Genomic DNA, 17,895 nt, shown 5'->3' on the forward strand with positions numbered 1-17,895 from the left:
ATCATGTAGAACAGCCATATCCACACAAACCCTACTAAACCAACATTACTTCAAATGTAGAACAGTAATACTTGCATTCTGTCTCCATGTCTGGAACATCCCCTTCCTGTTTGGCCTGTCTCCACAGTGTATGTTGTAAGAGGTATTTCCAAATACCCTCTGTGATGCTGCTTGCCAGACCCCCACATGAAGTTCTGTTCATAATGAAGGAAAAGGGCCAGCACCCATATGGATTGCTTAGTTATAGGAGTGTGTTTCCATGCAATTGGCTATAGGAATGATACCACAGCTGTTCCACATGCAATTAGCAAGTGGGGGAGTCCAATTCGTGCACAGGCCAACAGCTGTTCATAAGCATTAACTGCAAAAGTCAAGCTGTTGCCTATGCAAAGCAAATGCACTTTTACACATCCACCAGAGAGGGGGAGAGAGAGAGAAAGAGAGAGAGAGAGAGAGAGAAAGTAAGAAAGGAAGGGAGTAAGAGCCAAGCATGTTTGTGTATGATCCATGAGTGGAGAGTGGTATCTGGCTATTATAACAGTTGCCTGTATTGTTTACTACTTCATACAGTCACATAGTAATTGCACATGGCTGTACACATTTATGGCTATGGATTGTCTACAACAACCTCTACAGTGTTTGAAAACTGTTGGTCTTGTAATTTGGACATTGGGACATATAGGTCCTCAATATAATGATGTAGCAAAACCCACACTGCAATGGATCCTGTCATTACACAATCACCCCAACACCCACACAGGATACTGATGACACACACACTTACCAGTACTAAGTTTCAAACCCCTATCTATGTATTGCTATTACAGTGTTACACAGTCATTGCATGTGGCATGAAGCTTACATGCTGGAGAGCAGTCCAAAGGTATCTTTGAAGGTGAGTGACATCAGCAGCAGTGCTAAAGGAGGGGAAGTGTAGTAAGTGTGAATGTCCACAAAATCAGGTGTCAACACACACACACACACACACACACACACACACACTATCTCACAGAAACACCAACCTTATCACAGTTGGCAGGATCAGGATTATAACTCCTACCTAACTAGTTTGCTACACTACAGTATTATGCAGTTATAGCAAGTGCCACAGAGCTTATAGGGTTAAAGCATGGCCAAAGGGTTATTTCAAGGTGACTGACATCAGCAGGCATGCTATAGTAGGGCAACACACTCACACACACACACACACACACACACACACACACACACACACACACACTTGCCAATACTGAGACGCATAGGTTCATTGCTTCACAGGTGTGTAGTAGGTGAATGGACCTGAAGGCTGTACAAGGCTAGGCCAAGGGAATACCTTGGCATCAGGCCACATGACAATAGTCCCCAGTGTGGCTCAAGGGTGTAGTCCCTGGAGTGGTCCCCAGGGGTAGGTATTGTATTCATCATCCTCTCATCTGGGTTACTATTGTGGGTGGCCAGTAATGTGCACTGCTCCCCATGTATGTGATCTATATTCCATAACATGGACAGTGTCTGGGTTGCACACATGTCCTACACATATGTTCTTTGACATGTGGAAGTGTACTTGAGGTCTCTGGGGCATGTTGTGTGGACAGATGGTTATCTTCTGATATAGCATTCCTGACCTCATTTGGGGAAACCTGGCTATGTAACTTAGGTTGTGCTTGCACCTACACTGACAGCATGATACTGGTATTCAGTGGAGGTAGTGACGTCTGTCCATACAAAGCACGTGTATAAGGCATGGTATTCCCTTTGTGGGTTATGTTTGCAGACTCAACAGTTGTTGCAGGTGTCCAGTGGGGAACATTGCGAAAGGGCCACTGTACACATTTATTTGCATACTGTGGAGGTGCCATGTCCTTTTACTTGCTGGATAACACACACTCAGTCTGGAGATGTAACACATCAAAGTACTTTCTGATGTTAGTGGCACTGTTGTGGTCAACGGGCATGTAGTTCACTGCAATCACACCGTAGTTACTATCTGTGAGGCAATATGCAGGGAACTACCAGTATAGTGGTTGTTGCCTAGCCAAGTGTGTGCATGAGACATGGGTGGAGAGTGTTCTCCGAGTAATGCAAGGCTTGCCAATATTGTTCACAATCCATAATGTCACATGTAGGGCTATGGATTATCTACACCAACCTCTCCGGTGTTTGACATCTTTTGTCCTTGTAAGGTGGACAATGTGATGGTCCTCAACATAATAATTTTGCAAAACCCGGCCGACAATGGCTCCTATTACACAATCACAGCAACCTCCATACAGGATACTGATGACAGATACACACATACACTTGCCAGTACTGAGATTCAACCCCCTTCCTAGCTATGTATTGCTACTACAGTGTACCGCATTTATCGCACGTGCCACAGAGCTTATATTATGTTGTCCCAAGGTACTTCTAAGGTGAGGAACATTACCAGCCCTTGTAAATACTGGCATTGGGTGATGTAGTGGGTGAGAGATCCCAAAAATAATTTACCCTATACACACATTTACATTAGCTAGGGGTGAGGTTCAAACCTCTATCTAACAATCTTTACAGACCATTATAGTTATGCATTTACCACATGCACCACTGATCTTACATGGTTTAGGGTTGGCAACAGGTACTTCTAAGGTGGATGATATCTGCAGGACTGCTAAAGTCAGGCTCTGAGATGTGTACTGGGTGTGAACCAAGAAGTAATCCAAACCACAGACTAGGAACAGGATACGCCAACTTCTCAGGAAGGATGCTGCTACAAGGATCCACTAAAAGCTGTTTATTTAACTTCAGATAGCAAATAAAAACATGTAATACCACCAATACTGTTAAACACTACAGAGCAGCAACACTACAGAGTGCTTTTCATTCTAAAAATGCTAGAACTTCATCAGACAACAACCAGCATTAAAACAAGCTTATTTATAAAGCTGATACATAGCAAATTGATTAATTAACACCAATTAAAACTGCATGGTTAAAATTCCAGGACACAGTTTTTTATTGTAGGTTGTAGTTAAGGAATTTTAACCATGCAGTTTTAATTGGTGTTAATTAATCAATTTGCTATGTATCAGCTTTATAAATAAGCTTGTTTTAATGCTGGTTGTTGTCTGATGATGTTCTAGCATTTTTAGAACGAAAAGCACTCTGTAGTGTTGCTGCTCTGTAGTGTTTAACAGTATTGGTGGTATTACATGTTTTTATTTGCTATCTGAAGTTAAATAAACAGCTTTTAGTGGATCCTTGTAGCAGCATCCTTCCTGAGAAGTTGGCGTATCCTGTTCCTAGTATGTGTACTGGGTGTAAATGGGGCCAAAACCTTTGAGGTACTGACATACATATGTACACACACACACACACGCACACACGCACACACACACACACACACACACACACACACACACACACACACACACACACACACACACACACAATCACTTGGCACAGATGAAATTCAAACCCATACCTATGCAGTTACTGCTACTACATTGTTCTGCATTTATGGCATGCATACATGTTGGCTAGCTCTGCCAATGTATCTTTTAAAGTGACTAACATCAGCAGCAGTGCTAAATGAAGGGTAAGGGGAGAGTAGTAAGTGTCAATGTCTATAAAAATCAGGTATCTTCAAAGACACACACACTCTCTCACACAAGCACACACAGTTTCATAGTTGCTATGTCTGGGATTAGAACACCTACCTAACTAGTATTTTACACTATATTATTCACAGTTATCACAAGCACCATGGAGCTTATATGTTGGAGAGCTTTCCGCAGGTATCTTTGAAGATGACTAACATCAGCACCAGTGCTAAAGAAGGGGTAAGGGGAGAGTAGTATGTGTCAATGTCCATAAAACCAGATATTATTAAAGACACACACACTGTTTTGCACAAACACAGTTTCATAGTTGCTATATCTGGGATTAAAACTCCTACCTAAATAGTATGCTACACTATAGTATTACACAATTACAAGTGCCATGGAGCTTATATGTTGGAGAGCTTTCCACAGGTATATTTGAAGGTGAATAACATCAGCAGCAATGCTAAAGGAGGGGTAAGGGGAGAGTAATGAGTGTCACTGTCCATAAAATCAGGTATCAGCAAAGACACACACACTCTCTCACACAAACACACACAGTTTTAGAGTTGTCATGTCTGGGATCAGAACTCCTACCTAACTAGTATGCTGCACTATAGAATTACGCAATTATATTACAAGCACCATGGAGCTTACATGTTGGAGAGCTGTGCTAAGGTATCTTTGAAGGTGACTAACATCAGCAGCAGAGCTAAAGGAGGGGTAAGGGGAGAGTCGTGTCAATGTCCATAAAATCAGGTATCATCAAAGATGCACACACTCTCTCACACAAACACACACAATTTAACTAGTATGCTACACTATAAGATTACCCAATTATTGCAAGTGCCACAAAGCTTATATGTATGAGAGCTATACACAGGTATCTTTCACAGTGAATAACAGCGGCAGCAGTGCTAATGGAGGGGTAAGGGGAGAGTAGTAAGTGTCATTGTCCATAAAATTGGGTATCATCAAAGACACACACACTGTGTCACACAGAAACACAGTTTCACAGTTGCCATGTCTGGGATTAGAACTTAGAACTCCTACCTTGCTAGTCTGCAACACTATAGCATTATGCAGTTATCACAAGTGCCATGGAGCTTATGAGGCTGGTACTTGTCCAAAGGGTTATTGTAAGGTGACTGACATCAGTAGGCATGCTAAATTAGGACAGTGGGAGGTGTAGTGACTGTGAATGGCCTCAAAACATTAATCTCTCCACACACACACACACACACACACACACACACACACACACACACACACACACACACACACACACACACAATTGCCATGTCTAGGATTAAAACTCCTACTAACTACCATACTACACTACAGCATTACACAGTTATCACAAGCACCACAGAGTATATGGGACTGGCACTTGTCCAAAGGATTATTTCAAGGTGACTCACATCAGCAGGCATGCTAAAGCAGGGTAATGGCAGGTGTAGTGAGTGTGAATTGCCTCAAAATGATTCATCTCTACACACAAACACACACACATGCAGCTTATAGGGCTGAGATTTGGCCAGAGGGTTATTTCAAGGTGACTGACATCAGCAGGAGTGCTAAAATGGGCAATGGGAAGTGCAGTGTGTGTGAATGGGCCATAGACTATTCCTCTGGAAACATACACATACACTCAGTCACATACAACTTTACATTTGACAGGACTGGGTATACAAATGCTAGATGAATATTGATCTGTACTATCGTGTTACACAGTTATCACAAGCACTGCAGGCACCATACGTGTGAGGTCTACCAAAAGCAATGTCTACAGTGATTGACATCAGCACATCATGTGATATTGGCCAATTGGATGTGTGGTGGGTGGGACGTGCTTCATGATGGAAACCTCTCTGTCACTGTCTGTCTCTCTCTCTTCCCCACATCTCTTTGTGTGTATGTTTGACATATTATAGTGTGTTGGCCTTGGATATGTGTGATTATTTCTATCCAATGTTTATGCAAAGCATGAATGGTGTACAATGTGATGTGTGCACAGACATCTGTGACTGCCAGATATGTATAGTCCACTGTGTTGTCTGACATGGCTTAGTTTCTCTAAGTGTAGGAGCATGCCCAGCATGACCTTCTGTGTTGAGTTTGTGAATCCATTCCAGGTAGGTTGAACTCCAGTCAAGGGTTTGGTGTTCTACACCTACAACTAGCAACCTGTTTTTGCAGGATATCTGTAGATAGGTTGACAATATGGAGTCACAATGGGCGACAGATAGTGGGATACTGTAACTATTGTCCTGTGTTACATGGCTGGTGTTAGCAGAGATATTCAGACATATGTACTGTTTTACACTGTGATATATTATGTCATCAGGTACTGACAAACATACTTATTTACATACAGTTATTTCCTGGGAAATACAAGATGAATGAAGCTGTGTCCAGTATTGTGGTCTGCAGCCTACATATTTTTCCACACTCATGCCATTCTGGAGGGGTAGCTGCAGACACTTGCTGATGGGTCTGTGTAAATGGTCCAGCACCTTGGTACTGTGGTGGCTGAGGATACCCTTCTTGTACATATATCGAAGTAACAGAATGGCCATATCCTGCTATGGCCACACCTCTCAGGTATACAGATTCACCCAGGTTACCCAGAGGCAGGGCTCATATATCTGGTCAGTTCCCCTTCACATTGTGGTTTATGAGCAGGTTTGTAGACACCCATTACTGGGTTTGCAGGAAGGGGTAGTATGGGCACACATCAAAGTTTCAGACTTGACACACTCCATGATGTCCATGCTTCTACACCCCCCCATTCTGTTATTCTATCCTCTTCCTAACATTATGCGAGTGATATCTGACAAGTATCCCTGTAGTTGTCCCTTCATCCTAGTGGCATTTAGGGGTTGGTCCACAGTTCATGCAGTAGGACATGGTGGGCATGCTACTGGGATTTGTCAACATCACCTTGCATTTGTGCTCTGTTGACTGTGTTATGTTAGTTGGGATGCCATGAGATAACATAAATTGTTACTATGGGTTAGGCACAGGCCTTTTACAGAGGACTGTAGGCCATTTGGTAATGATGCAGGTGATCCATAGCAGGCCAATGCATTTTGTCACTCCTAAATTCCCAGGCTGCAAGCCTTTGGATTCCCCTGGGGTGACAGGGTAAGTGAGCGATGTGTTAATGGCAATAATTCCTGTCCATATTAATCCATTGGTCTGGATGCCTGAAGGTGCTGCTTACAGCTATGGACACACCTGCATGGGACACCTCTTCAGCATGCTGCACTCTGTGGGTATTCCCATATGGAAGTGGAGGTTATAGTGTACTCATTCCCAACAGCAAGGATATGACCTGTGATAAACCTGTGGCTGATGGTAGGGTGAGCTGAGTCCATGTGTGATATGGAAGCTTCTTGCAGCTGGCTCACAGATATACCTGGGACATTTCCCTTATTCTGCCTTGTGCAGGGATATAGGCAGTTTCTCATTACTCCATAACTGTTCCTTTTGTGGTCTGCCACTGATTGGCCAGACTACATCAGTATTCCATACTACTCAGACATCTATTCTTCTGCTAACCTCTATGTTCAATTCCAAAGGTGTGTGGTGTTGACAGTTACATTATATGTACTCTGTCTAAGGTACTTCTACCTGTATACTGTGCATACATATGGGCCCACATTCATGGCATGTTCATCTTTCACATGGTGACATATATTGACATCTGTACAGTGAGTATGGATGACTGCTGACATGGGTATTGCTGAGAAGCATTGTGGTTGGCAATGCAGTTGTCAAAACATGGCCTTGTCATCAACAGTACTGGCCATAGGCCACCAAGACACAACCCTCCATGCCTACATGCTGACCACTTCCAGACAATATTGAACACACAACAACCTAACACATGGACCTCTGCATATTGTACACATGCAACAATCTAGCCTGTAAACTGGGCCAGCTCAGGTAATTTGTGCTCCACTGTTATTGAACCCACACGTACATGTTACTGCATTTCTACATAGGATTGTGGGGGGGGGGCACACCTGATGACTTTAAACATTTGCTAAGACTGTAATGGTATTTCAGGTACTCTGTTGGCTTTATTTCATTTTGTATTTTCACCTATCATGCAGATTGGTGGCATATCAGTTGAGTACAGATCTTAGGTTTTATTGACCTACATTTCAGTTTCAGACTTCTTACCCTTCAGAACTAACATACAACTGCCAGACCTGTTGTAATTTGTCTGTGTAGATCTGGAAGGGGACTACACACCATTGCCATCAATTGGAGGCCTTAGCGCAGCCTTTCTTTATGATCATCTACACCTGTCCTGCTGGCTGAGGCTGGTGTTGGGTATGTGAGCCTCACTGACATGCATGTGTGTGTCCTATGGACACACATTTGGGCCACCACATGTGCTGCAGGGAGATTTGTCACCTTGTCTAGTACTGCCTAGTATGTTGACACCAGTATTTCTTATGGATTTCATGCTGCCCATATAGGTGTCCACTATCTGCTGCCATCCCATTCAACCACCCAATTCCTTTGCATGCTCAAGTCCATACCATAGATACAACTATCATCAGAACATACTACTTCATTCAGCAATTGATAGGAAGAGTGACTTACCATGTGGCTGTGCCAGTATTGAGGATGGTGCTGGAGGGTTAACTATGTCAGATGCACATAGTACACTCCCTATACATGGTAAAGCACAGGTAGTGTCATGTTTGGCATCCCATTTACTGTGTGTGAGAGTCAGAGAGAAGTGTCATTCCCTGGGTCCCTACCATGTCAGTGTATGCCTGGGCATACTGGGCAATCTTCCTTCTGCCTACATGGGCAGGCTAAGGTTGATTCCCCTCTGAGTTCCTCTGTGCCTGTGATGGCCTTGGCAATGGTCAAGGGCTGTGTGTCCTTTCTCCATGCTGTTCCTGCTGCAACTGTTTCTGCAGAATCATATTGTGCAGCATGGCACATACTATGAACATTTGTGTACATGTAGCTGGAGAGTAGCACAAGGCTCCACCGGATATGTCTAGGCAGTGGACTCGTGACTTGAGCAACCCAAACACATGCTGTATTATTATTCTGGTTTGTGTGTGTGTCTCATTATGGAGTTCTTGTTTGGCTGTGTGTGCATTTATGATGGGTGTCATCAGCCATGGCTCCAGTGTGTAACCAGCATCCCCCACTAGGTGGCCATATGGGATGTCCCCAATGGCAAATGATTGGTACAGCTGTGTCATATACCAGGTGTGGGAGTTGTGATAGCTTCCAGGGCTGCCAGCACACACATTCAAGATAATGGCCTGGGCATCACACATGACCTGGCAGTTGATGGAGGGTAAGCCTTTGCTGTTTATGTAGACCCTACCCCACTCACCAGGTGGTGCTTTGATGTGTATGTGCATGCAGTCTATAGCACACATTACCTCAGGGTATTCTGCTATTTGGTGGAAGAGATGCATATTGGTTGTCATTGCTTCACATGTGTTGAAGAAATATATGTGCTCACTGGCATGTGCTGACATGGCAGCCAGGAACTGGTGGAATACCCTGGATGCTGATGCCTGTGACATCCTCATGATATCCCCAGCTGGCCTATGGAAGGTACTGTGGCTAGTATTCTTAAGCTTACACATACCTTGGTATCCAATGGGATGAGTTCCCTCTGTTGCTTCTGTGTGTGAGGTATGGCTGGCACATCTCAACAATTTGCTGTAGAATATCCCTGTCCACCCTATAGTGCTCCACTATCTCCAGGTCATGTAGCCCCTGGTAGGTTACCCTGAGTCTGTATACTCTCCTCCTTCTCCTCACTGTGGGCTAGTCATCAGCATTCACATCCTCACCACCCTCAGCCTCTTCCATTTATTGCTGTATGAGAGCAACAGCAACCCCTAACATTTTGTTAGTTTGTCAGGCAAAATTCCCCCATCTGTGTACACTGGTGGTGTAGAGTTTGTGGGAAAAAAACAGAGTGAAAGGTGTTTGCATAGTTTATAGTAGTGTGATGGGCTGGGCTGCAGCCTATGTAATTGGCTGATTTTTATACATTACCTGCCTACTATGCTAGTTCTCCTTGATTGCCTTCCTACTTCTGTTTTCCCTTTCCATTGCCTTCACGTATAAGCCCTGAGGTGCACCGTGCATACCCACTGCTCAGATGTGAACAGAGCTGCTATTTCTTGTTTTTTCATTTTGTTGTTTAAAACCCGGTGGGCGGTACTCAGACCTGTTTAGCCAATGTAAACACTGCTAGGCAGCCTCAGACACACACCCTTCCTTAGCTGCGCTTAGCTAAGGGCAATCACAGTCCACAGAGCTCCAATAAGCTTACAACATGCATGACACTCCCACTTATGAGGTTATCTACCTCTTATACTTATACCATGGTGTTGCTGCACCTACATGGTTGGGTGCAAGCTAACACTGAGAGGAAATCTGTGATTCAGTATCATTCCCCTCATTTGCATAAAACAGAATGCTAATTCATAGTTACCACACTCACACTGAGCCTTCCCCCTTAGCAACCACTATTGCCTGGTATTGTTGTGGTATGCATGCCATTGACTATAATGCCAAAATGCTGATTTGGGTTTAAAAGCTTTTTTCCAACTTTTTTTCTTATTTTCGGGCCGATCCCATTTGCGCATGGCTGCCCTAGGCTTAAATGGCCAAAATCGGCAAAAAAAAAAATAAATAAATAAAAGTTATTTTTTATAATTTTGCAACTATTTCTCATGCCAATGGCCATATATTTGGCCACTGGCATAACTAATACATTGAATACATGCTTTCTTTGGCACTGTTATGCCTCCATTTTGTAATTTGCAGAAATGCATTTGGTTAGTAGCTGAATACATTTCTGCAGATTACACTATTCCTGCACAGATGCCTGCCTGCTTCCTGGATCACTAATTAATTTAATTTGCATGTTTTTCACTGCAAATGGGGCAATTAGCATATAGCAGTGGTGTCCATGCAGGAATAGTGTAGGAGTGCTCGTGCATGTCCCAGGAGCTCATTTCTGGATCGCTCGTTGGCTATATTGCATGCAGCAGCTCTTGCACCTTTCCTGTATGCCGTGCAAGCTGGCTGAATCCAGGGGATTGTATATCACCATGCAAGATCTGTGTTATCTGATCTGAGAACAGTTAATAAGGTGGAAGTTAGCAAGATAGTTCAGAAGGGGAAACTGGTGGTGGGGGGGGGGGGGGCTGAAACCAGCTCTCATTTATTTGAGGAAGATGTGTGTCTTTGGTGAACTGCAGCAGCATATTGCAGACTGCAGGTGGATAGCCACATATTAGGAGGAAAATGGAACAGCACAGATATATAGCAGTTAAAAGCAGAGGAGCGATGCCATTTTGAGAGGCACATTCACATCATTATGTAATTTGTCTTCTGTGATATCACAGAGCATCCCCTCCCAAGTTGCAATTCATGTGCAAACGTCAAAAAGTCCATTCCCAAGTCACTTTAAGAATCATTATCATCTGTCATTACCAACTTACTTTTTTACTAGTTTCTACATGGGGGTGGGGTATCTTATCAACTGTTGCCACATCTCTCTATTCATTGCCACTCGTACCTTCTTGAACTGTCATGCCTAACTAATGTAGGGCTTGTCTCATACAATCCATCCATCTTATGGTGGCCATGCTTGTTTCCACTTGCTTTCTTCTTCTTCTGCTTGTCCCAACAAATCTTCTTCACCAAATAAATTTTGACTTTCCTGCACATGTGCCCAAACCATTGTAATCTGTCCTCTTTGACCTTCTCTGCATTTGGAACTACTTTAGCTTCTGCTTTAATGTCATAATTTTCTCCTTTATCCCACAGTGTGCATCCTTTCACCGATATGAGGTACTACACTCTATGACCTCCATCTAGCTTCCTCAACTGCACTGCCTTCATTGCCAAGGTTTCTGTACCATTTAGCAGAAATGGTCACACCTCTGTTTTGTACACTCTACTTTTCAGCATTTCTGGATTGCTTCTGTCAGAAACAATCCCTGACACTATGTGCCAGTTGGCTACATCACATCTGATTTTAGCTTTGACAACTCCATACAGGCTTCCCTTCTCCTAAACCAGCACTCCCAGATACTTAAAACTATTTACTTTTTCCAATATTAGACCCTTGCAGTCTGCACTAGTTCTACTGTTTTCTAGACTTCAAACTATTGCAGGACTACCCAAATCAGATTTTTTGTGACATTATTTTATGTGTGTGTGTGTGTGTGTGTGTGTGTGTGTGTGTGTGTGTGTGTGTGTGTGTGTGTGTGTGTGTGTGTGTATATATATATATATATATATATATATATATATATATATATATATGAGTGTGTGTGTGTGTGTGTGTGTGTGTGTGTGTGTGTGTGTGTGTGTGTCTATATATATATATATATATATGCACACACACATATACAGCTAGATAGACTTTATCCGAGTCTAGGAATCTCCAGCCGGACTCTTTCCTCATCTCTAGTATCTACTCCACTATTTGTCTCAGTGCAAACATCATGTTAGTTGTGCTGCATCCTGATCTGAATCCACATTGTCCAAATTGCTCATCTTCATTGTTATATTATGCTACTTTGTGTATTCATTTGTTATGATACAGCAATACTACCAACAGTTGTGAATGTCCACTTTCTCTTGTAGAATGGCACTAAAATGCTTGTTCTCCAATCATCTGTGATATGCCTTTCACCAGACTGTATGAGTATTCCTAAGGGGTCATTCCTACTCTCATTCATTTACCCATCTGCTTTCCCTGACTTCATTTCCTTAGTGCTGCTTTTGCTTCTCCTAGGATGAATTTGTCTTTCTCTTTCATTCCCAGTTATGCATGAGGTAGTACAGCTTGTGGGTTTGCTTCATTCAGAAGCTGCTAGAAGTTCTCTTTCCATCTGTCTTTAATGTCCTTTGAACTGGTGAGCAGGTTGTTGCTGACATTCCTTATGAATGGTGTCTGATGACTATCTTCTTTATCTTTCTGTCTTCGTCTTGCAAACTGATAAGAGTTTCTTTTTTGTCATCTGCTGAGACACTTTTCAGAAACTGTAGAGTGCCTCTGATGCCTTGTTCCTTGCTGTTTTGACTGCTGTCTTGGCCTCTTTGTTAGCCAAACGGTATTCCTTCTTAGCCTCCTCCATATTTTCTATCTCTAACATTTGCTTGCATTCCTTCATTCTGTTGATAACTTCTTGGAGTTCTGCATTCCATTACCAGCTTTATGTACCTTATTGCTGTACTTGTCTTGAATGCATATCTGATCTAAAGACTTAATACAGGCTGTTTTGAGGTGCTAGTCATTCTGCTTTAATTATTTCCTCTTCTTCCTGAGGTGATAGATCCCTAAGAATTTCTTTGAACTTAAGTACTTTCACTAAAGTCAACTTCCAAATCTTAGCCTGGTATCTATTGACCTTATAGCCATCTCTGACCACTGTTTGCAGATGATTCTGGCAAACAGTGATTTATGCTGAGGTTGTTTTGTTGTGATGACTTTGCAATTGCTGATTCTACCGTACTGCTCTTTCCTTACTAGGAAGAAGTTTACCTGAATTGCATAGTGGCCATTCTTGTATGCAATCTTGTGACTGTCTTTTTTGCTGAAACCTTCTGGGCACCATCAACTCATTTGTTTGACAGAAGCCTAGAATGGCCTCTCCTTCTTTATTCCTGTTGCCACACAAACTGCAGAGTCTAATGGGGAAAGGGAGAAAGCTCAATGGTGGATGATGATAAGGGTCAAAAGAATGTATGCATTTTTTAGTCAATTATTTATTTCTTTTTTTATTTATTTATTTGCTTACTTGCTTTTATTTACTTGGCAAAGCTCAATTTATTACATTGCTCATTTTCTGTGAAGGCCAAGTGGGAAAAGTTCAAGGGCATAGTAGATAAACTCTAAAGAAAATTCAACCACTACAACTGTAAAAAAGGACACTCAGAGGCATCAGATGAAAGGAGACACCCTTTCCAAAGTTATAAAGTTGCAGAAATTATACTTTATTGTTTAATGAAATCACAACATTTTCCTCCTCTAAACATCAGGACTTCATTAGATATAATGTCATTGCAAATACTGTTCTTAAGTACCCTAATCTCATCACCAAAACAATTAGCCAATTAATTAATCTTAAAATTCATTCTTAAGCTACCCAGGTTCCCACTATGGAGAAAGGATGCAAACAGTCATACAAGAAATACTAATTAATATACTATAAAGCATCTCTAATTGATGTAATAAAATCTATAAAAAAGACAATAAATAAGTCTTTTGAAAAACCTGTAAAATATGTTTAAATCTCATTAAATAGGCAACATGGCCTAAAACCTAATTTTCCATGAGCTCTATTGCCCTCTTGTGATCTGAAGTATAAATTATGTAATGTCTTGAAAAATCATGCAAAAGTGCTGGCTTTCTTTAATAATGTACCTGTTGTGAAGAGTGGATAAAGATAGATGAAGGCTGCCAGCCTAACCAGATAGAATTTTGCAGAGCATTCTGTCATTTGTAAATATGAATGTAAACTGCATGCTTGTTGTCTTAAATGTAAAGAAATAGTGTTACATGTGGAACTGGGAAAAATGTGACAAAAGTGCACTCTACTGTCCAAAGTAAAGCATGTGGTGATCCTTTGATGTAGACAGTGGTGCTGAAAGGTATAGATGAAGAAATTCTTTCAATTGTTTTAACCAAGAGTTAAATTGCAAGATTTAAACATGCAAATGCATTTTTATTGCTCTGCTTCCTGACCAGCTGCTAGATAACAAAAGGAGATGTTAAGAATGTAAATGCAGTTTCTGTTAGCCTGGGAACCCAGGGAAGTGTGAAGAATGATGGTAATGTGTAGCCTGGGAACCCCAGGAAAGTGTGAAGAATGGTGTAATGTGAATCAGAACTGCAATTTCAATTTAAACAGAGAACCAGAGATTATTAAGCATTTTTGTCTTTGCCATCCAACTCATCAGCACTCTGCCTGTTTTCTTATGTAAGTTGTCTTATACTTGTGTTTCTTTTTAGAAATAAACTAGAAAGATTAGACAGTGTTTTACTGTGATGTCAGAACTGTACTACTGAATTATTTTAAGTATTTCTCTGTTATCTCTGAACTCTTGACTAGCACTGTGTAGTAAGTAGCATTATATTGTGTTTTTATTATTTATTATTAAATATTTTAAAACCTTTCCACTGTTGCTGTTTTGTGTAGAGATAATTTAAGCACTAGAGTAAATTGCATATTTATAGTGATTATTGTAGCAAGTCACTCTAAAAAGCCTTGACTGTTTAGTTATACTACCAATTGGATAATAATACTGCACAGTAATAATTGGACACCCTTTTAAGGGCCTTTGAGTAGCTGATAAATATTAGCTGGGTGGTGGCAGGCGGTACTACTGTATAATCTGGGTAATAGGGGCACAGCTGGAGAACCTGTGCTAACCTTTCCCAGGAGTGTCTGTGTGGCTGTACAAACTCTTATCTCAAAGTGTGTATGTGTCAGCTACTTGGGCAGGGACATGTGGCACTGGTTGGACAGAGAGGGTGCTGAAGGTTTTAGCTTGCCCAGCTAGGCTGAGATCTGGACCCTATAGCTGTGCCAATGGGGAGTCTTATTGGGGACCTGGAGAGCAAGGGAGTGACCAGCCCTGGACTAACTGTGATCCCTGTGTGCTCTTAAGGGAAATTGCACTTTACTGTGTGTATTTGTTATTCTTTCTTCATATATAAGACACCCTCTCTGGTATTAGTGGTGAGGATTGAGGCTTTTTGATTGCTGAGCCAGGGCATGGGCATCACACCTGTCATCATCATCATCATTATCATTACCATCAACATCATCAATGCCGCATTTTCATTTTTCTACATGGTATCAAGGGAGTCATGTCAGTTGTCTTTCTCTCTCACAAGTCAGTATCATTTCCTGTCTTCCTCAATATTCATGCTTGATTGATGCAAGCCTTCCCTCACATAACCCAATTATCTCTTAACTGGATGTCCTCCTCTCCTCTTGTCTTCTTTCTGTTTCTATCAAATATTCTTCACCAAACCATCTGCTTTCCTGCACATTTGACAGAACAACCACAATTTGCTGTACTTGACCTTGTTTGCAACTGGGGCTATTTTACCTTCTGTGCTGATGTCCAGATTTTTTATCTGTGCCATAGTTTGCATCCTATCATTTATCTCTGGTACTTCATTTTCATCACCTCAGTCTTCCTCAACTTCTCTGCTTTCACTGTCTGGGTATTTGCACCATACAGAAGTACTGGATGTACCACTGTTTTGTAAGCCTTACTTTTCTGCTTCTTTTGAATTCTTTTCTAACTCATTACCTCTGGCAATCTATGCCAACTGAATATAGTACTTCTGATTAGAGCTCTGACCTCCTCATTTAGATTTCCCTTCTCTCAACTATCTCCCACACATATATTTGAAACCATTAACTTGTTCCACTATTTTCCCTTCTATATCAGTTTTCGTCTGCCTTTGCTTTTCCTCAGTTGCTGTGAGGATAGCTATTTTGTCTGTATTCAGTTTCATGTGATGTGCCTCCAGATGTGCATCTGAGTCACTTGTCATTTGCTAAAGTTCTTGTTCAGAGTCTGCTTTTAGTGCAACATCATCCCTCATATAGCAGCTTTGTTAATCTGTCTCATTGGGCCAGTGTACTATTGTAGTCTATCACCAGTATGAACTGTTGCATGTCTCATGTATTCAAATGAGACACTGAGACACGAGATGGGTTCAAGTAATTTATTGTACATAAACACATCAGGAGCTGTAACTGGAACATATAATTTGAACTTTGTATGGTTAGTGACTCACTCATTACTTCTAACACACTCACATATGCATCTCCATTGAAGCTTGCACTCACTCTGAATGACTATACAAAATGGCTCTGATCTTGGACATGCTCAGTAACTTATATGCACATGCTCTCTGACTACACTGGCTTAATACGTATAATATATACAGTAATCTACATCCTCTCTCTTTAATTTTGTTAGGCATGCAAAATAGGAGAACAAAGACATTTTGAGAGCTAGACAAAATATCAATATTTTAACAAACAAAACTGAATTCAAGTCCAAGTTACTGTGTATTTAGGAATTGTACACTACAAAATATTTCACTCCTTGCTGACAGCTAATATTCTCCTGTATTAACAGTTTAATCGAGCTCAGATACACCATCAACATACAGTCTCTAGCTAATTTACTTGCTTCTTCGGATACTCTCTTTTAATACAAGTCTGCAGCACTTTAGACTTGCAAAGCCTTGTGAAATTATTCCAGTTTTTACATTTGTGACATTGCTGACCAAAAGCTAGACACTTTTCTGATTTAGGTTCATGACTGCCTCCACAATTGTGATAGTTAGCAATGAGGTTGGGTATGGCTCCTTTTGGTTTATATATTTTTTTCCATGTTAACTTTTTGCCATACACTATCAACATTCACACTAGCAGATATGGCAAACATGCTTTCCTCATTCATGACCATATTCATATGCTTTTCTGTAATCTCATATATTTGGCAAATCTTGATGGCTTTGCTCAATGTTAATTCACTATCTTGAAGTAAAATTTTTCTCACTGTCTCATTATTAACACCACATACAAGATGGTCTTTTATCAGCTCATCTCTTATATCACCAAATCTGCATGTTTTTGCTTTATTTCTTAAGTTGGTAATATATGTAGCAATAGTTTCATCAGGCTTTTGATATTTCAAGTAAAATGTATGCCTTTCCATTGTAATATTCATTTGAGGGTTACACATTTCTCTAAATTTACATTTTAAGCACTCTGAGTCTTCCTGTGTTAAAGTCTGTATCACAATATGATGGTACTCCCCCTCCCTGCATACAGAGCAGGTGCATACACAAATGAACGTTCTTGCTAAACAGCTTCTGAGCCACCTAAACTGAGAAGTATAAATGCTCTTGTGTGTGTGTCTTTATCAGAAAAAGTCTGCATGAAAATATCATATTCTTGCCCAAAAACTCGCCAGTTCTCTGCAATATTATTATCAAGCACCAGTGGTTCAGGTCTGCAAAATCCCTCTGCCATAACAACAAATTGCTTTTAAACATAAGTGTAGACTTGGTACTTGTAATTTTCCAAAAATGCTTTATTTTAACACTACAAATATCTTGAACACTTTGGACACTTCAAAAAATCTTATCCTGGGATTCAGGAAGGCCAATTTTCCATGCAAGAACACTGTAAAAGCTCCTGCATGGAAAATGGCCGCTGAGCGATTGAGGATAGTGACATTTTCACATGCACGAGCT

Source organism: Protopterus annectens, chromosome 2.part0 (assembly GCF_019279795.1).
Source record: "Protopterus annectens isolate FY-2018-M chromosome 2.part0, PAN1.0, whole genome shotgun sequence".
Lineage (NCBI taxonomy): Eukaryota > Metazoa > Chordata > Ceratodontiformes > Protopteridae > Protopterus > Protopterus annectens.